At 37.6% G+C, this 21,907-nt stretch overlaps 1 protein-coding gene across 5 annotated transcripts in view; it reads left to right on the top strand.

Annotated features, from left to right (window-relative positions):
* The window catches only part of ANKS1B (ankyrin repeat and sterile alpha motif domain containing 1B), a 792,232-nt gene that overhangs the window by 407,985 nt on the left and 362,340 nt on the right, over nucleotides 1–21,907 (top strand). The gene's annotated exons all lie outside the window — the stretch shown is intronic.

The raw sequence follows: 21,907 nt of genomic DNA, 5'->3' as shown, positions 1-21,907 counted from the left end.
TTGGTATATGGTACAGGCATGATAGATGTTAGTTGATTTGAATAAATGAGTGAAGAATGAATGAATGAATGAAAATGAATGAATGAGGTTCCAAATTTTCAACCTCCCTATGCCACTTGGCAATGTTCATTTTACCTAATAGCCCTTCATAAGTATCTGTTTATTAAGTAATTGGAAATAGCCAGCCGAGTTATTTCCTCCAGATATAAAATTTTGGCCTAACCTGTAGATAAAGTCTTCCTATCATCCTCTCCTTATCAATGATCTTATGTGATTTGGCTATTGTAAATATTTGTGTTCCTTTGTTAAGACTTTTATTGAGGAAGAATACTTATTACTTGGCTTCTTTTTACAGCAAAGGAAAGAGGAAATATATACTTGCAAAATTTATTATGCAAATTCCCTGCATACCTAAAAGATTAAATAAGTGAAAATCCCTAAGTATTGGCATAACACTAACTCTCTTTCTAAAGACTATGTCTCTGTAAAATGTAATAAATTTATTCAACTTCTCAAAATTAAGAAGCTTTCTTTAAAGAACTAAATCAGTACCCATTATACTAGCTTAAATAATAACACAGTATGTTCCTTACTAATCATTTCAAACACATTTACCTACTAGTGAATTAAGAGCATTTATTCAGTGCTCATGGGATACTTTACTGTATCTTCAGAATTCCTAATTTTTTTCTACCCAGGAAATAACATATTTCAAAGACAGACTGTCACTCTCAATGATTGTGAATGCTTATTCTGGTTCCCTGACCATGTTCTTTAATAAATAACATCATATACAGGAAATGATAAAATTTGTATAAATACCTAGAAGACCCTACATGATCTGACTCCCAGCTATTTCTCTGACCCATTTCCTACCACTCACCCTTTCTTTACTTTGCCTCACAATAAGGCATTATTGCTCTTCAAACAGGCCAATTTCACCGCCTCATCAGGCCCTTAAGATGCTGTTCCACAGCCTACACCACTCTTCCTCCAGGCAACCCTATAGCCCATCTGCCTTTCAGATGTCTTCTCAAATGGCATGTCCAGAGAGACTGTCCCCTTAAAAATTTCTCTGTTGAGCAATAGCTCTTAACTTCTTAAAATATATATAATTTCAGAGAGGAAGGGAGAGGGAGAGATAGAAACATCAATGATAAGAGAGAATCATTGATCGGTTGCCTCCTGCAAGCCCCCCACTGGGGATTGAGCCTGTAACCTGGGCATGTGCCCTGACCAGGACTCAAACCATGACTTCCTGGTTCATAGGTGATGCTCAACCACTGAGCAACACCATCCAGGCAACTCTTAACTTTTTATGGGTCACAGATTCTTTTGAGAATCTGACGAAGCTCAGAAAATGTGTGATTGCACACAAAAGTTTTACATATCATTTTGGGTCTTTGCTGATCCCCTGAAGCCTTTCCATATACCTGTTTGAGTCTATAGATAAAAAAAATAAAACCCTAATCTAGAGGTAATACTAATTAAGTGTTTTATTGCTACACAGTTCAGAACCCAACCCAGGTCAGGAGCCACGGAACAATTCCCCGATCTTCTGAGAGTCCCTGACTTCCATAGGTGCCATTTCTTCATGGAACTATTTTCTTCTGAGCATTCCCTAGCACCTTCCGACCTTCAAGAAATGCTTATCCAAGGCACGAGTGCTTGTGTTTGATCAGGAAAGAAAAAGAGCAAAGATGTCTGCCCTAGTGAAACTTACATTTAGTCCCTGGTCCTAAGAACTGCCTAGAATCTTCACTCTATTGTAGTAAGATTGTACCTTTTTATTCTCCAGTGACTTCCCTGAAATTAGACAAGCTAAGAAGATAACACCAGGTCTTGGCTATCCCCATTAACTCCTGCTATCATGCTACAGAGGTCACTAGCTTCCCCACAGTGCATAGAACAAGGGGAAAAAATGACTTCTGCAGCCTGATAAATAGATACTTATAAAACTGAAATACTAATGACATGCTAGTAGTCATATAATGACAAACATAATAATTTGAAACCACTTTGCCATTCCTGCTTAGAAAGTCTGAAATCTGCTACACAGCTCTACTAGTAAATTTCAGGATACTAAAGACAACCATCTAGCTATTCTATCTAAATTGAAGTAATTTTCTAGCAAGGCTGCAAAAATGCTCTAATTTCCTTCTGAACAATGGTGACAGTAAACCTAAGGCTTGATATTTATAGCTTCATGTGAAAAAATCTATCAGAGTCATAAATATTTATCTGATTCAAAATTGACCATATGAATAGGAAGGATTTCAACTGTAATGTGTTACTTTCTCAGGATTGAATAAGTTACACTAGAATGCAAGCTTTTTTCTTCGATTTGTGCCCCATCTTGCCCTTTTGCAGAAACCACGTTCTTTAGAACCAAAGTGCTTCATTTAATTCATCTTTTCTTAGGGCATTAACTAGAGTGTCTCTGTATTAACTCAATAGCCAAGGAGCAATTCTGGTCTGTGCCTGAACCAGTTCATTGCTTTCTGTTGCCACACAATTCAGCTAGAGCTGTTCTTCCTTTGCACTTCATCACTCTCTTCCTCTTATCCCTCCCCCTCTCTCTGCCTAAAACATCCTCCCTGCTTTTGATGTGACAACATCAAGGCATAGCTCTGTTCTGTGATGGTCACACATAGAACAGCCATCATAGGAGCACACTGAGTATATGTCCATTCACAGGCTCCCTAAAATGGGAAAAATACAATGAGCCACAAGAATATCTGACCTGAAAGATAGCAAGTAGTTTTTATACCTTCTCAGTTTCTTTCTTTAAGGAAAACAGAGAAGCTTAAAGGCTCTCTTTTTTTTCCCTGAGTCCTGCCAAGTGGAAGACTTACAATGTGTCACATCTTTCTGGTTGCATGAAGTCACATTAAGAATCATACCAGAGTTCTCCAGAAAAATAGATATATATATTATGATCTATCTATGTATGATATATATTATGATCTATCTATGTATGAAGAGATTTATTATAAAGAATTGGCTCACATAATTATGGAAACTTGAGAAGTTCCAGCATCTGCAGTGGGCCAGCTGGAGACCCAGGAGAGCTGAGTGGAGTTCCAGTCCAAGTCCGCAAGTCAGAGGCTCAGGACCCTGGTAGAGCTGACGCTTCAGTGTCTGAAGGTCAGGAAAGATGAATGTTCCAGCACAAACTGTCAGGCAGGAGACGTTCCTTCTTACTTAGCCTTTTTATTCTATTCAGGTCTTCAATTAATTGGATGATGCCCACCCACAGTAGGAAGGTAAATGTGCCTAATTCTATCTATTGATTCAAATATTAATCTCACCCACAATAGCCTCAGAGACATACCCACAGAATAATATTTCATCTGGACAATGTCTGGGCACCCCATAGATAAGTCAAGTTGACACATAAAATTAACCATCATATCATCCAATTTCCCATCCTCCAATGGCAGAAAAGAATCTAGAGGCAAGGGAAGAGCTGACCAGGCTTCATCACTAATCACTGATTACTGAGGACTGGCAGTGGCATATCAAGTATGGCACTTCTCCTCCTCCTCCTTATTCTTCTGTTTAATATGAAATTTAAAAGAAATAGAGGTGCCCTGAGATTATCTTCCTTCTGTGCTAATACTGGTAAATACCTTTTTTTATTTTTTAATTCATAGCTAACAACACAAGGAAGTGCTTTATGGTGACTTTTGTCTGCGTGTTCTAGTCTACCGGTTACAGTTCACATAGATAGTACTTATCTATTGCTGTATAACAAACTACCCCAAACATAATGGCTTAAAACAATAGACTTTTATTATCTCTCACAGTGTCTGTAGGTGAGGAATTTGAGAGTGGCTCAGCTGAGTAATTATTGTTCAGAATCTCTCATGAGGTTGCAGCCAAGAAATTGGCCAGGGATGTGGTCATCAGAGAGTTTAACCAGGCCTAGAGGATCTGCTTCCAAAGTGGCCTCACTAAACAGCTGGCAGATGATAGACCTCAGTTCTTCTCAAATTGGCTCCTCTAAGGACTGCTTGAGTGGCCTCACAACATGGGGCCATTTCCCCCGCAGAATGAGCAAGAGGATGAGGTAGAAGCAGCCATAGCATTTATGATCTAGTCTCAGAATTTATATATTGCCACTTTTGAAAAGTTCCATTGGTCACATAGGTTAGCCCTATTCAATATGGGAGCGATCTACCCAAGAGAGTGAATTTCAGGAGTCAAGAATTATTTGGGGGCCATCTTGCAGGCTGGCTCAACAAAAATGTATTGGCCTGATGCTACATGATAATATTAGATATTATTAACTAATGTCAGTAGAGAAATGATTACATGTTCCAACTCATTGATATACAGGATTCAATCCAAAGCCTATGACATCAAGAAAGATTGATTATAACCCATTCCTACTCCCAAATTTATCAGTTCAGGCATGACATAGGGGAAGATTCGATTAAATAATTAAGACAAGATTTTCTTGTCATAAATATGTGCCTGCTATCCTCAAGGTATTTGAAAATTGACCTACCATTGATTGATTTCCAGCATCCATATGGCAGTAAAAGTTAAATTTATAATGCTATATTTATTTTATCTTTTTACAGTATGGACATTTTTCAGTTTCCAACTCTTTCTCATTCCTGTGTAAATTTCAGAGTGTGTGATCAGTGCAATGATTTTTATGCACTCATCAGCAGTCATTAAAATTTACTATGAGCCCAACCTTGCTTGACCTGTGCTATACATTGGGGAATAGGATATAGTCTCTGGCCTGAAAGACATTTACAATACCATGGGAGATATATATATGTTCTGAGACTATTTGAATACTGTATGTTAAATACTAGAGCAGAAGTATGTATTGAGTGCCTTGTGGCCACAGGTCACAAGTCCTAGGGGATGATACTAAGGAAGGCTTCAGAGAGGGGATAACACCTGTGTATATTTGAACAATTGTAGGAGTTCAACAAATGGACTGGGATTGAGTGGGGTGGGTTGGTATGGAAGGCATTTTACCTGAAATGACAAAACTCTGCAAAATCACGAAAATGATGAGGTTCAGAACATGCTACCCCAAAATATGGCACTTAGCACATAGAATATGTTAAGCTGAAGAAGTTTAAGAAAACAGCAGGAAAAGGCAGGTAACTTTGATTTCCTCCCCACTCACTCTTTTTCTCTGAAGTAGGTCATAGAACCCTTCTGTGAGGTGCCCTCCCTATACCCAAAGACAAAGGGACTCCCAGAAGAATTCAAGCAAATAGGCCTTGCTAACTTTCTTCCAGTTTACTGCAGTAACCTCATACTTCTTCACCTCATACTTCTCCATAACTGTACATAATATAGACAAGTCTGATGTGTCTTTGGGTCTTCACTTCCTTATGAAGCCTAGGTGGCTTTTATTACGTCGTCACAAGATGGCCAACACAAAATGGCCATGTGCACAGCGGAGGCAGGGCCCAGCAGCTGCTCCACGCAGTGAGGCCTGGGATTCCCGCAACTCTGTGCGGCATGGAGGAGGCCGGTCCCAGCGTCTCTGCCACCTTGTGCTGAAGAGGCAGGTCCCAGCAGAGGAGGCGGGTCACGGCAGGGGAGGGCAGTTGTGGGCAATTGGGCTGGCAGGGGAGCAGTTAGGGGGTGATCAGGCAGGCAGGCGAGTGGTTAGGAGCCAGTGGTCTCGGATTGTGAGAGGGATGTCCAAACATCGGTTTAGGCCCGATCCCGCAGTCAGGGGTCCGAACCAGCAGTCTGACATCCCCTGAGGGGTCCCAGATTGGAGAGGGTGCAGTCCAGGGTGAGGGATACCCCCCATGCACGAATTTCATGCACCGGGCCACTAGTATTAAATAAATTTGTATGCTTTTCTACCATTCATTTGTCTTTGCCAGTTTAATTTTTAGATCCAGCCAGGGACCCTAAGAGGGTCAAGGAAAATCTTTCTTCCCCTACAGAAACATGAAATAGCATGGCCTATGCATTACTTTTCTATTACTGCTGTAACAGATGACCACAGATGTGGTGGCTTAAATAATACAAGTCTGTTATCTTTCAGTTCTATAACAGTTACGAAGTCTTACACAGATTTCACTGGGATAAAATAAAAATCTCAGCAGGGCTGTAGGAAACTCTAGAAGAGAACCCATCCCCTTGGTTTTTTTAGCTTCTAGAGGCCACCCACACTTCCGGGTTGGGCCCCAAGTCAGCACTGGTGGGTCCAGTCCTTCTCACATTGCCAGCTGTCTGGTTCTCTGAATCTGGGAAATGTTCCTTAGTCTTTGGGGCTCATATCATTAGGTTGGGTCAACCAGGATAATGTCCCCATTTCAAGGTCCTTAACCTTAATCACGTCTGCAGCCTGCCTTTTGTCCTAATTCACAGGTTCTGAGAATTAGGGGGTGGCCATCTTTGGGAGCCACTGCTCTGCCTACCACAGTCTCTTCAGAAAAGAATTCAGCATAATTACATTGCAGGATTCTTGGGAGTAAATGATGACAAAAGAGTGGCTACAGGCATCTGAAGAGGCCAGTCCAAGGAAGTCTAAGAGTGGATATTACCTTGTATAGCGGAGATTTGTTTATACATCTGCCCAACTTTACAGACCCCTTTCTCTTATTAACAGTATCCCTAGTTTCCTGTGAAGAATGTGCCCTTGGGCATTCTACATGCTATGGTTTGGGTCAGCTAATCATGGTACTGTTATTACACCCCATCCACAGGATTGGACCTGTGACTCCGGCCTGCCCTCTTGGCCTTTGTAATTAGTCCAAAGGATAGACATATTATTTAACCAGAGTGTCTGCCTTGTATTTAATACACACATACTGGCAGAGAAAGTGTCTCTCGGCTTTGAGATTGCTAGCTGGGATGATATAAGCCTTGAATTATCTGTGGTTCTGCTCTCAAGTCCCAATTGCTGTGAGGAAGCTTCTAAGAGATGCAACTTCCTAAGAGAAAAGAGAAGCAAGAAATAGAGATCTGAGGGAGGATTTAAATCCCTGGACCTGAACCTCTCCTTTTCTTTTTAGAGGGTGCCTGGCAACTGAAAGAGTCCTAAATAACTTACCTTATGTGCGATGAGAAGTCTTTCGAGGATGAAAGCAATAGAGTGATGTGGCCAGGTTTGCCCTGGTGGCAATGTGCTAAATGGCTTTTAGTAAAGACAGATAGCCATTGCAGTCTTCCAGGTGACAGCTGATGTGTGATTCAATCAAAATAGCCATGCCAAGGGAACGCAGAATTTTAGCATGGAGTGCCCAACAATGTCAAAGGTTGCAGAGAACCAGAGAATAAAAGCAAAAAGCATCTATCTGATTTGTTGGTAACCTTAACAATAGTTATTTAAATGGGCTAGTAGGAGTTGAACTATAGGAAATTGAGGAGTTGGTACTTTAAACAATATTTTTATTGTTATTTCTGGTTATAAAAGTAATTCTCATTGTAGTTTATCGAACGAAAGTATAAATAGATGAAGAAAATTAAAATCACCAATAACCTCCTCAGTATTAACTACTCTTGATGATTTACTCTTTCCCTTCCAGACAATAATATGATTCTGCATTTGTCATTTAATATAATTTTATTAACAACTCCTCTTATCATAAAGTATCCTTGAAAATATGACTTTTACTGGCTGCATAATATTTCATCATGTTAATTATTTAGATAGCTTTGGACATCAATTATAAGATCATCATAATAAATTATGTTAGAATAACTTTAAAAAATAATTTTCATTTTTGTGGCTTAAATTGGAACCTCTCAATCGACAATGCACTAGTAATTCTGCTCCAAGTTCATCTTTATTTTAAGGAGAATTTTAACAAATTACCAATTGCATATGCATTTTTACTATGAACCAATGGCTTTTCCCTCCTCTCTATGGAAGGAGCAAAATGTGTCATTTAGCTTTCTTTTGTTCCTGAAATAGTAAAAGAATTCTTTTTTTCTCTTTCCTTTTATGTCTCTTAGATGTGGCATCCTGTTTCCCACTGAGCTTTTCTGACCCTACTCCTACAAACTTCTGCTATTTCTCTGTGATCTCTTCAGGAATTTGCCCTACATTCCACTTCATGTGGCATTTCCATTTGTGCTTCATCTTGTGAAGTTCTTTCTTAAGTAACTTTCATATTCCTTGCCAATTTTTTCTTATTGCAAATATAACAGATTGTGCTGCTGCAGCTGCACTTTGGAAAGTGTTTTGCTTGAACCAGTCAAAAGCAGCATTTTTGACCAAATCAACATTTGACACTACGACATTCAGTTACTAGCAGTTCATATCCAAAATCACCAATAAGGTAGATACTCAGAGAGATTTATCTATACAAGGGAACTAACATTTTTATTATGTTATTGGAGTTCTAGAACTTGTCAAACGAAGTACTGTATCTATGAGGAATATATAATCAATAAAGGTATTAAAATCTTGTCAAGATCATGGTTCTGATATCTGTGTCTCTACCTATTGTTGCTGGTGGAAGTGGAATTCTAGTGATGTCTTGAGGAAAGAAATTTCCTGAGACTCACACAGGAGGGTGAGTGATATTTATTTTTGTGGAATTAAACCTGTGGGTTTCCAAGGTCCCATTTCCCTCTGTCTTGGTGTGGAAAATATCCAGTCTTGTCTTCAGCTACTGCTCCATATTAAAGTCCAGTCCAGTCTAGTATCTGGCTAGGTTACCTTGTGTTCCCAACTGCAGTCCATTGTGTGAGGGGTACACATGGCCATGGACCATGTGGCTGCTTAAGGCCACATGGCAGGTGAGTGTGGGCCACATGGCAGGTGAGTTTGGGCCACAGAGCAAGAGAATGCAAGAGGAACAAGGGCAAGCAAGAGAACCAGAGACAGAGAATTCTTTGTCTGGGGATTACAACTAGGAGCTTAGCCAATTAGCTCTTCAGATTTCATAGGTTTGCCATGGCTCCACCCCCTAGCCCTGTGGTCGGCAAACTCATTAGTCAACAGAGCCAAATATCAACAGTACAACGATTGAAATTTCTTTTGAGAGCCAAATTTTTTAAACTTAAACTATATAGGTAGGTACATTGTTATTAACTTAATTAGGGTACTCCTAAGCTGGCCTTTGCTAAAAACGTCCTCAATCTGATTGAGGTATGTTCACTGAGGTCGACCCTTTCCAACTCTCCCATCCACACTCGTCTTGTATACTTGTTTCATCTATCTCCTTTCCGAAAACCAACTTCTGTGCATGGGCCACGAAGTTTCAATCGCGCTGTACGTGCATGCCTGCACTTAGTATTTTGTGGAAGAGCCACACTCAAGGGGCCAAAGAGCCGCATGTGGCTCCCAAGCCATGGTTTGCCAACCACTGCCCTAGCCAATCCTCTTTTTCCCAGGTTAGACTGACAGGCAGGCAGCATCGCTACATCACCCCAGCTTCACTGTACATGTGCCCATCACTCCTGTTGTTGGACCCCTTCCCCCAATGATTTTCAGGAAATGGACCTATGGTTCCCTGAGTAGCATGAAGTGTAGCTTCCTGCTGAATCTACCCAGAGGATCATGGGTATAAAATCTGCCCTTCCCTTTGCTCTCTTTCAATTATTAATATTAGCTAGCTAATTATGACAGTGATAATTCCACCATTTAATACATTGACTTAGCCAACTGGGAATCCAGTAACTTATATAGTAAAACTATTTAAATAAAATTCATCAATTAAAGCATTTAGGGAGCAAAGTATGACAGCATTTTATTTTGTGCCACTTTTTTCTTGAAAAGTCAAAAATAGAATGTGTTCAGCATTTCTCCTATAGTTTTACCAACATGACCTTAAAACAAACCCGTTCCATTGTGGAAAATTGTAACATATACAAAAATAAACAGAATAGTATTAGAAACACTCACAGACCTGTCATCTAGCTTCAAAACCTATCAACACATGACCAATATTGTTTTATGCTATACCAACCATTCATTCCCTACACACACCCAGGGTCATTTTGAAGAAAATCTCAGACATTACATCATGTCATCTGTTAATATTTTGTGTAAAACTCTAAAAGATACAGACTTAAGACTATAACCCAAATGCCACTACCACACCTAAAGAAAAATCAAACTGTAATTTCTTAATGTCACTCAAGACCCACTTGATTTTTAAATGTCCCAATTGTCTCATAATTTATTTTTGAACCTTTGGTTTGTTTGAATCAGGTTGCTATTAAGTATATTATGGTTGGTTGATAGGTCTCTTAAGACTCTTTTAATATATAAGTTCACATTCCTTTTTATCTTATTCCTTAAAATTTATTTGTTGGTGAAGTCATGCCAAAATGTTTTAAAGCTTTCTTTTATGAATTCAGTAATCTGTTATTTAAAACTTGGCTTCTCTCAAAATATGAAAATCTATTTTAAAAGTAATTAGATCCCTTTTTAAATTAAAGGCAGTACCATAGCAGTAAGACACTGAAATCCTAGGACCTAGTACCTAGCATACTGATGATGAGCCCCTTGAAGCCATCAGGAAATGGTCTAAACTCATTTACATTGATTATAATGTTCGCTTATTCCTTTATTAAATAAATACTTATTGAGAACTTGCTTTATGTTTATGCAATATAGACATCAATTTCAAATGTAGCTGTCTTCAAATAGGCATAAATAAGAAATATTTCCATGAACCAGATGTATTCTAATTAAACTTACGTTTTATTATTCTATCACATATAGAGCCCAACATAAATAATACATGGGAAGTCTGTCTCTTTACACTGGTTCCCCAGAGAATCAATGGCTGAAAGAGAGACCAAGAAGAAAGTTGAATGAGTAATTAATTCACCTACCATGTATTGAGCATCTATAACTACTATGTACAAAGATTAATCATATTAAGATATTTATAATTAATTACAGGTATAATGAAAATGAGAATCAAAGGAAAAATCAAATCTAAAGAACTGGGAAGCCATGTCAGATTTGCTAAGACATGAAAATAAGAAAGAGTAAGGGTTAATTCCAAATTTTTTAGTTTTCAATACCAGAAGTGTGGAGTAGTACTATATGCAATTATTATGTAAAGTAGCATATAAAAACTTCCAAAATATCACACCCAAATTCTATTATTACATTACATTTGAAAAACAAGGTCAGAAAATGTTTTAATGATTTAAAATTTATCTATTAGAATAATTTGGTAATTTTTTTTGCATAATAGTCACTATAATATGTAGTCACAGAATTTAAGCAGATGCAATTTTATATTATACACAGATGGTTTATGTCGCACTTTACTTTGGGTAAAATATATTTAAATACATTTCTCAATTATTTAAAATGTGATATTATGAGTACTTCTTTCTAACATGCCTTATTCAGTGGTTAATCTTTTGTTATTGGAAATAAGCCCATTTATATTTGTAAAATGCTAAAGAAAAAAATAATTTTGCACCCAACTAAGGGTTTTAGGAGTAGATAACATAATTTTAATAATATATTGAGTAGGACTGAACTAATCTTTTAGATCGGGTTTGAGGAACATCCAGCCCATGGGCCTCTAAGGCCTGTGAAATCATTTGGTCAGGCCCTGTCTAGGCATTAGGGATGAGTTTATTATATGTTTGACCAAATATAGCAGGCTAATTGTAAAGTTGATAATTTTGTATGGCCTGTAAATGATGTTATAAATATACAAATGGCCGTTGGCAGAAAAAAGGTTCCCCACCCCTGTTTAGATAATACAAACTTGGTCATCTGAACAAGTCATAAACAATTCAATTAGCTGCTAACAGCTAATGGTCTGAAGAAACAAATAGATTCTCAATAGATAATCTATATATCTTATTAATTTATTGAGCCCCCCCCTCAAAATACTTCAAAAATAATAGAGAGAACATAGAAAGAAATTTCTTTTTATTTAATTTTTTTTTTCATTCTTTTAGAGAGAAAGTAGAAGAGAGAGAAGGGGGAAAGAAACAAGGATTTGTGGTTCCACTTATTTATGCATGCATTGGTTGATTCTTGCATGTGCCCTGACCTTGGCTTATTGGGATGACACTCTAACCAATTAAGTTATCCCACCAACACATAGAAGGAAAATTTCAAACTAAGTTAGCATTTTAATCATAAAATTTCAATGGATGTTCCTTGGAATCACTGAGTACCACCTCAAATACCTTTTGTTATGATCTTATAGCATTCTCTTTGGCTCCCAATAGAAGTCAAACCAATGTACAAATGTGTAAAACAATTAGCATTATCACCACGAAGCTATACCACCATCTTTGTCAAAGTTTCAGTTTATTATATTCATTTATTTGAGGCTCAGCATACACCAGAGAGCCTTATATATATTATTTTTGAACTCTGATTGTATTTTATATATTTTTAAATGAAATGGCATAATAATCTGGAACCCTCATGAAAAATTAAATTCAAAGACATGATTCTTTCTAAACCCACAGTCTTAGTGATGCTATTGGATGCATTGTGTGTCACTCATCCATTCTGCATAGCTGTTGGACCAAAAGCATCAGATCACGACTACATATTGGACACTGTATTACAACTCCTCTTCCATTAGATGGTTTTTTTAATAAACACAATCACTGTACTTTATATTTGCTGAGTACTCATCAGTTGTCCAATTTGTAAAATGTATGTTTTGAAAAGTATGTACCAACTACTATGCTAAGCACTTTCTATGAGTTTGTTTGTTTTTAATTATGGTTGGGTTTTCATTTTTAAATATGTTTCTATTGATTTCAGAAAGAGGAAGGGAGTGGGAGAGAGAGAGAGAACGTCAATGATGAGGAAGAATCATCCGTCAGTGCCTCCTGCACACTCCCTACTGGGGATCGAGCCCACAACTTGGGCATGTTCCCTGACTGGGAATCGAACTGTTACCTCCTGATTCATAGGTCGACGCCCATCTACTGAACCACACAGGCCAGGCTATGAGTTATTTCCATTTACTCACAGAACAATTCTGTGATATAAGCATAATTTTTAACCCTCATTTTAAAGAACTTACGATTCAGGATGGCTCAGTAATATGGCTAAGATCACTCAGCTACTACCTGGCAGAAGAGATTCAGGTCTGTCTAACTTCATTCTTCCAGTCACTCTTTCATGAAAAAAAAAAAAAAGTTTATTGTATTGCAATGCTTTGCAATAGATCTTGATAGAATTAGAGAGATGAATAGCTTGGAACCCAGAATCTTAACACCATTGCTGTGCAGTGTACTGGTGTTCCTCCTAACAATATTTTAAGGTAGACATAACAGGCAGTATTCTCCATCATCTGTAGAAAGAAAGCTGAAACATGTCACATAGCAAGTGACTTTCAGAACTTGGGTTGGAATCCAAATCTCTAACTCTGGGTTCAGGAAACTTTTCTACCATGAAGTTGGGGTACAGAAGCTCTTATTTATTCTGGACATATTCTATGCTTGAGCCCAAATAGAGCTAAATAAATATTCTTTAGTCTAGGCCAAACTGAAGACTTATATCCTCCATATAACATTCTTCTCTCTCCCATATTGACTTTCCACTTCTTTAATCAATGAGGGTTTGATAAAGTATTGGTAGATTATTGACATATTTCTGACTGTTTTGTAATCTAAAAGTGAAGATATACTGTCTTTTATTTATCATGATATTAAAAACAGTGTTATTCTTAAAGAAGGTGAAAACAGAGTACTTGTTTAATGAATATTCACACTTTAATCAACAGATGAATAGATTCTAGAATTATTCCCTATTCTTTAGAAAACAACCCCATTTAAGATGGTAAGGCCCATTTTATTTCAGGACTATGCCTTTTAGATTTGATATTATAAATAAAATGTGTTTTTAGGCACTGCATTTGACATATTTGATTTCCCATTGAATGTTGCCATTAACTTTCTTTAGGTAATATTAGGGATAAATTTCCCAGAGTGTGGCTTATAGATTATTAGTCCCTCAAGGAGTTCTGATAAAAATGTGGAGAGTTACCATGACATATAAAGTCAGGAACCATCAATACTATGTGCCCCTTCCTGTGGATTCATGAAACAAATCAGTATTTCAAAGTTTTTTAGAAAATCTATATGAAAGAAGCCTGTTTTATTTTATCCTTATATTTCCCAAACTTACTTGACTATTAGATCCTTATTTTACATTATTCCTTTTATTGTTGCATAGAATTTTAAAAACTTTGGCAGATCTTGTGTTAGCCCCAATCCAGTTGTTGAATATTCCCTACAATGGTTTCTTGTATGCATCCAACAATATCTAGATCACCTGTAACAACAGTAGTAAATGAAGTTCATCATGCCATCACTGTCCCTAAATCCTTCAATTTTGGATTCAGCTATTTCTTATTCTTTTCAAATATTTTATGAAATTAATATTGAAAACTTTCTCTTGAGAAAGTCTCTTTTTCTCACTAGAAAAATTAATTTTGTTTGGATTTCCAATTTTCAAATATATAAATATTACTTTGAAAAGTAATATTTCCTTTTGTGAAGTCACCTTGATTTTTTAGTACATTTAAGGTAAAATCCAAGGAAAATACTTTTTTTTTATTAACCTGCTGTTTATAATCTTTCACTTTGAGGCTGTAAAGCCAGTTTCCTTTGATCATTGTGCAAATTAAAGCTAACATCTCCTAGAACAGTGGCTCTCAACCTTCCTAATGCCGCGACCCTTTAATACAGTTCCTCATGTTGTGGTGACCCCCAATTTCATTGTTACAAATTGAACATAATTAAAGCATAGTGATTAATCACAAAAACAATATGTAATTATATATGTGTTTTCCGATGGTCTTAGGCGACCCCTGTGAAAGGGTCATTCGACCCCCAAAGGGGTCGCAACCCACAGGTTGAGAACCGCTGTCCTAGAACAATAAGCCTGTAGAAACAAATCATAGATTTCAAGTTCAGTGGGTGGCTGGAGTTTTGGTAGGACGACATACCAGCCTAAAAAATGATAAAGTTTTGCTCCAAGAGCAGGGCATTTGAAAGCAAAAAATTCAAGGTTTCTTTCAACTCAGAAACTCCTATTCTACATTTTTTTAAACTTCTTTTAAATCAAGAAGCATTCACTGTACCTAAGGGATAGAAAGATGGGGTGAAAATTCCCTTGCCCTCAAGGTACTTCCCTTAGTTTCAGATTACAGCCCCAAGCTTGGGAAAATCAAGTTGGTCACTGTTGACCAACTTTGGATATCTAAGAAATAAAACTCCAGCAACGAGTCCCTATTCAGCTATTTAGGAAAGTAAGCACTGCATAGGCCTGTTGTTTAGAAAGCTTTTCTAATTAAGCTAAAGTTATATATCTGATTCCTATAAACACTTTTTTATCCATTCAAAAATGTTTGAGTAAAACAATGAGAAAAATATAGCTTTGTGCAAGACACTCTACTAGGTACTGTTTGGACAAGAGGTGATTAAGACATGGCTTCCTTCATTTAGGTGTTTAAAGTCTGGTGAAAGATAAAAGATATATACCTAAATATTACACAGTATCAAAAGTGAAAAGTTCCAAGTAAGAGGCACAAATATAATGTATTGTGGGGGTTTATAGGAAGATGAAATTATTCTTCTTGGAGTATTCTGGAAAGTCTTCTGGAAGACATGGAAGGACCTTAAGGAGCCAATAGAATAAAGGCGTTAGGAAATTGGAAATGAGGGTGGGAGTGACCACAGGTATGACAGGTAGAGAAGGTAGCATGAGCAAAAACCAGGGGGCAAGAAGGCATGATGCAGGTAATGAATACAAAAAGGCATTTATTTAAACATGGAGGTGTGCCAAGCCAGCTCAGTCAAGGGTTTGCAAGCCTGAGTGAGGGCGGCAAAAGGATGAAGAAATGACAGATAAAGAGAATAAGCTGGGTCTAGGTCAGTGATGGTGAACCTTTTGAGCCCGACGTGTCAGCATTTTGAAAAACCCTAACTTAACTCTGGTGCCGTGTCACATATAGAAATTTTTTGATATTTGCAACCATAGTAAAACAAAGACTTATATTTTTGATATTTATTTTATATATTTAAATTCCATTTAACAAAGAAAAATCAACCAAAAAAATGAGTTCGCGGTCACCTCTGACACGCGTGTCAAAGGTTCGCCATCACTGGTCTAGGTGGATTTTCCTGTGCCTGGCTGAGGCCACAGAGAGAGAGATCCAGAGGCAAGCTGAGCCTTTATTTTATAGCCAGAGGTAAACAAGGTAGTGGTCACCATAGTTACAATGTTCTTGTGAGTTTTACTTGTTTTGGCAGCACTTGCTGCATCTCCCTCAGCCCATTAGCTTCCCAGATAAGATCTAGAGAGTGTCATAAGGTCAAACCTAATTATGCTAAGAGGACTGTGCCCTCTAAGCTGAGACTTATTTGTGGCTTTGTGATCCAATAGATAGCCACACCCTACATGGAGGGAAGGGCATATGAATGAATTTGGGGTAGAGTAAACCCAAATAATGGAGACCCTTGAAAGCCATGTAATGATGTTAATACTAATAATAAATAACAATAGTCATAGTAGTAATGAAGTAGTATAATGGAAGTTAACACTTATTATGGATTTATCATATGCCAAGTATTGTTCTAAGTAGTATCTCATTTAATTTCCCAACAACCCTATAAGATAAAAACTCTCATTATACAGATTCTCCTAATTTTATAGATAAAGACCTGGTTTCACAGAGAAGTTTGTAAAGTCCATGATTACATAGGACTTTACTCTTTACTTCTTAAACTTAGAAAAGTTGCTAGAACTCATAGCTAGGTAAGCTGATACATGTCCCTAAACCAGCCCCTAATCACAAAATGCTATTGAAATCTAGGATAGGAGGAAAGAGATTGCAGGATTCTATTCCTGAATATGTGTCAAGTTAAAATAGACCAGCGGTTCTCAACCTGTGGGTCGCGACCCCTTTGGCGGTCGAACAACCCTTTCACAGGGGTCGCCTAAGACCATCCTGCATATCAGATATTTACATTACGATTCATAACAGTAGCAACATTACAGTTATGAAGTAGCAAAGAAAATAATTTTATGGTTGGGTCACAACATGAGGAACTGTATTTAAAGGGCCAGAAGGTTGAGAACCACTGAAATAGACAACTCTATTGAGAGTAAGCATATATTTTGCACTAAACCTATTTCTTATTATCATAGTTAGTTAATCCATAATGTATATTTGACTTAGAGGATTGCTGTGGTTCTACAACCTAAGGTTTATTGTATTATTACTAACCTTTTTTGCTACCTTGTCTTTAAATTTGGTATTCCTTTGTAATGCTAAAGCATTATTTTTATTATCTTGATATGATATTAGTCATCGATAGTTCAAAGGGTTGAAAATGAGTTGAAGAGCTGGTTTTGGATCTACAATTGAACCTGCTCTTAGCCTTGACAGAATAAATTGTTTGTTCCTTCTATTTTTCTTAAACTACATCTAAAACTATAAAAATGTTATTGTTGTTAATGTTATTTTATTACATAGACTAGAGGCCTGGTGCATGAAATTCATGCACTAGAGGGGGGGTCCCTCAGCCCAGCCTGCCCCCTCTCACAGTCCAGGAGCCCTCAGGGGCAAGAGGCAACCCGGCGATCAGGGGAAGGTGACGCCCCATCACACCTCTGCTGCTGCCACTGCAAGCAGCGCAAGCCTCGGCCAGCCCATTACCTGAGCCTTGGGCAGCCCTGGGCAGCTGGACAGCTGCCATCCAAGGCTTGTCTGCACCTCAGGCCGGCCCTGGGCGGCTGGGGGGCTGAAGGGACTGGGAGTCTCTGGAGGCAGGCACACAGGGCCTTGCCATGCATCTGCCACCCCGGCAGGGCTGAGGGGACTGGGCGCCACCAACTTTTGGCTGTGGGCGCTGCCATCTTTGAGGGCATGGCAGTCAATTTGCATATTCCCTCCTTATTGGCTGTGGGCACCTCCATCTTTGAGAATGGGCAGTCAATTAGCATATTCCCTCCTTATTGGCTGTGGGCCATCTTTGTGATGGTGTGAGGGTCAATTAGCATATTTCCTCTTTATTAGATAGGATGGTCCTAAGTTACTTATCTGTGATCCAATAGATAAACTGTGGGTACAAAGTTATTTTCAATTAACCATGTTTGATATAACCCACAGCGGAACCCTACTTTTGTCAAAACTAATAGAAAAGAAAATAGAAAGTCAAGATAAAATACTATAGTATATTCATGAAAGAAACGAAAATTCATTAACAAAACATACTTATTAATAATGAAAACATAGGTACAATTTATGTAAAAATGTTAGGATCTGATCATATACATTGGATATTTTTACATATTCAACTATAGTAGAACCTGGGCAAACTTTGCTAAATGTCCACAGGAACTTAAAGATGTTATTTGACTGCTGGAAGAATTCAACATAGAACAAAATGTTTTGTGGACATGGTAGAAAACAAGATATTAAAAATGTAATTGTGGGCACACAAAAAAGAAATTTAATTGTTATATTTGAAAACAAAAGTACATAGTGATTATAGAATTCAAAGCAGTATCAATCTTGTTCTTTCTAATATCACCTAGTTACTACTGAGATGGTCTTTAGTATTTTATTTTTTAAAATTTATCTTAGAATCTATGCCGGAACCGGTTTGGCTCAGTGGATAGAGCGTCGGCCTGCGGACTGAAAGGTCCCGGGTTCGATTCCGGTCAAGGGCATGTACCTGGGTTGCGGGCACATCCCCAGTGGGGGATGTGCAGGAGGCAGCTGATCGATGTTTCTCTCTCATCGATGTTTCTAACTCTCTATCTCTCTCCCTTCCTCTCTGTAAAAAATCAATAAAATATATTAAAAAAAAAATTATCTTAGAATCTAGAGGTACTAAAGAAGAGATTTCCTTTATTCACCACCCATTTTCTTAGATATATCAACAATGAATCACTGTTTTATACAGAGAGTAAAATATTGTTTACAAAGCCAAAAACAAGGAAAGAAATGAAATTATTTTATGAAGTATCTTGGATCTTAGAAATCAAATTGACTCAAGCAAAAGGGTATTTTTCTAAAACATGAAACAAATTTTTTAATATTTGCAAAATATAAAATGGATATGTCAAAAAATCCAAGGAAATTTTAAGTTTCAAGTGCTGCTTGATCCTGAGGTCTCAAAAGAGGTCATTAGGACACAGACTCTTTCCATTTCTCTGCTTTATTCTCCATGTTGGCTTTATTCTCAGGTTCCAAAGTGGTGTGAGTAAGACTGCGAATACTACCAAGCCTATGTCTTCATAATATTGTTCCCTGTGTGTATGGCAGGGGGAAGGGTGATTAACAGAATTATTTTGTTTTGAGTCTAATTTTTATTGACTTGAATTTGGTCATATGTTCAATCATGAGAGAAATACTCTGGCCAGGGGAACATAAATTGCCAGGTGTATTAGTAATAATAGTATTAGGTATTTATTAATACATAACAAACTACCATGGAATTTAGCAACTTAAAAGACACTTTAAAAAAATCTCAGTTTCTGTGGTCAGGAATCTGGGCATGGTTTAACTGGGTTCTTGCTTCAGGCTTTCTCACCAAGCTGCAGTCTATGTGTTGGCCAGGGCCGGGGCTCATCTGAAGGCTCACTCACATGATCTTCGGCAGGATTCAGTTCCTTTGGGCTGTTGGACTGAGGGCCTCTTTTCCTCTCTAGCCAGTTGTTTTCCTCAGTTCCTTAACATGGGACTGAACATAGCAACTTGCTTCATCAAAGCAACCAGTTTTCTCCTAGTAAGAAGTCTGAACTTTTGTAATCTGATCTTAGAAGTGACATAGTCACAATGGTGAGGTATTCTCTTGGTTAGAATCAAGTTACTCAAGGATTTGTGTGTCAGATTTGAGTTATATGTCCATCCCTGAAGATGGGGTGCAAGACACTCTTTCCAAAGCACAGAAACTGTGAGTGAGTGAAGGGTTCAAACCCCCTAAGGAAAATAGAAAATTGGATCATTATCAGAAGAGAAGAATGGATGTTGCCAGGTGAAACAACTGTTTATGATGTATTACCAGGTTTGGGTCTGAGTTCTTTAGAAAACAAGAGAAAACTCTTTTTCTATCCCCATGACTTTGAATCATTATGAGCCTCAATGCTTATTTTAAATTACCTAATTATATGTTTATATTATGGGATGGAGCTGTTTTGGTCTGTTTATTCAACATTTCTAAGCCAGCTCTATTTCTTTTATATTTTGGGTTTCTATTCTAATTTTCAGCCAGCACCTCTATCTGAAATAGATTAAAATTTCTGTTTGTTAACTTGCTGAGTTTGTCTTGCGTGGAGGATTACATGCAAGCTTGAAGTTCAAATTCTCTCAAAACTCATCCTACTTTATCAAAAGAAACATTTTATGGTAACTGAGAAAATCAAGCAAAGCCAAATCTTTAGCACTGACTTTTCAAGCTTTTAGTAGAAAATGGAAATAAGCATTAACCTTGAGGTTAAAAAATATTCTGAAGGAGCTTCTGTTTTATAGAAATCATAGATTTACTAGTTGACTCTCTCAAGGAAGTAAACATGTCTCCATCACAGTGGGTATATATTGTGCCCATGAGATTTCATAACAGTTAAAGTTGTCAGGCTAAGATGATGAAATGAATTCAGTGTCTTATCTGTTTTCATACTTAATCACAATGCATCTGTTAGAGTGATGGGTGATAAATCTGACCCAGAGTTCTTTCAAAATCATGAATTTCATGGATTTTAAACAGTGCTTGACTGACTCAGCAAGTTGATCTTTTGAAACTTGCTTATGGCTCAGGAGCCAATTAATATTAATAATATTATTATATGTATTGCTTGTTATAAATAAGTACCATTATAGCTAATCATAACTAATATGTATTATTATAATAAATGCTTTTATTTTTTTTCACTAATATTTGCTCAGTGCATGATTTATGCCAAGTACTAATCTAAGCACTTTCCAGAGTAATCAGTTCTTTTGATGTTCACAGCAATCATCTTTTTGGAAAATATCTATTATGTAATCATTTCCTTTTTACCACTTTGTATTACATGCACAGAGCACTTGGAATTTTGATGCCCTTCTATCCAGAGTGTTCATTTACCATGACTGTCAAGCTAAGTTTGAGCCAATTAGATGAAGTCTCCATGGGGAGAATCAACCCCATGTCTTACTACTTTCTGTAGTTGAGGCACAGTTAGCTAACTTGTTTCTTGGGAAATTCAGTCAGCCATTGAATGAGGGCTTACTTTGGAAGGTTCTAAGAGACAGAGAATATTTGGAATTTCCTCTCCTGAGAGACTATCCCTTAAAATATTTAGTTGTGTTGTTTAGTCTATTTGCTTTACAAGAGAGAGAACCTTGCAGGCTTCCCGTGTCTCCCTACTTCCAATTTCTTCCCTGAATTATTCTCTCTCACATCCTCCCAGATATTGTTTGTGCCACAAGATTGTGATTGTATCTCTCTGTTCCTGAGGAAAAAAAATACTGTTTTACTTGGCATACAAGTTTCTTGATTATCTGTCTCCTGCCTACATATCTTGCCCCATTCCCTGTGGCACTCCCCTCCTTAGACATGCACATATAATTGAATTCTGGCAGTAATCATTTGAATCATTTTTTACTCAAATATACCTTTCCCTCATGTTATTCCCTCTGCCTGGAACACCATTGTATTAGGATTCTCCAGAGACATGTAACCAATAGGATATAGAGAGATAACATAAGAGGAGATTTATTATAGGAATTGGCCCACAGGATTATGGAGACTGAGAAGTTTTACACTCTGCCATCTGCAAGCCAGAGAACCAGGGAAGCTGATGGTATAATTCAGTCCAAGTCTAGAGGCCTGAGAGTCTCAGATGCTAATTGTGGAAGTCCAGGTCTTAGTGTGAAGGCCAAGAACCAGAAGTGCCAATGTTGGAGTGCAGGAGACGGTGAATGGCTCTTCCTGTGACTTTTCGTTCTAATAGGCCCTC

This window comes from Myotis yumanensis, unplaced genomic scaffold (genome assembly GCF_028538775.1).
Source record: "Myotis yumanensis isolate MYYU_CA2020_CCGP unplaced genomic scaffold, mMyoYum1.0.hap1 SCAF_3, whole genome shotgun sequence".
NCBI lineage: Eukaryota > Metazoa > Chordata > Mammalia > Chiroptera > Vespertilionidae > Myotis > Myotis yumanensis.
Note: the sequence above shows the minus strand (reverse complement) of the source record. Positions and strands in the feature narration are given on the sequence as shown.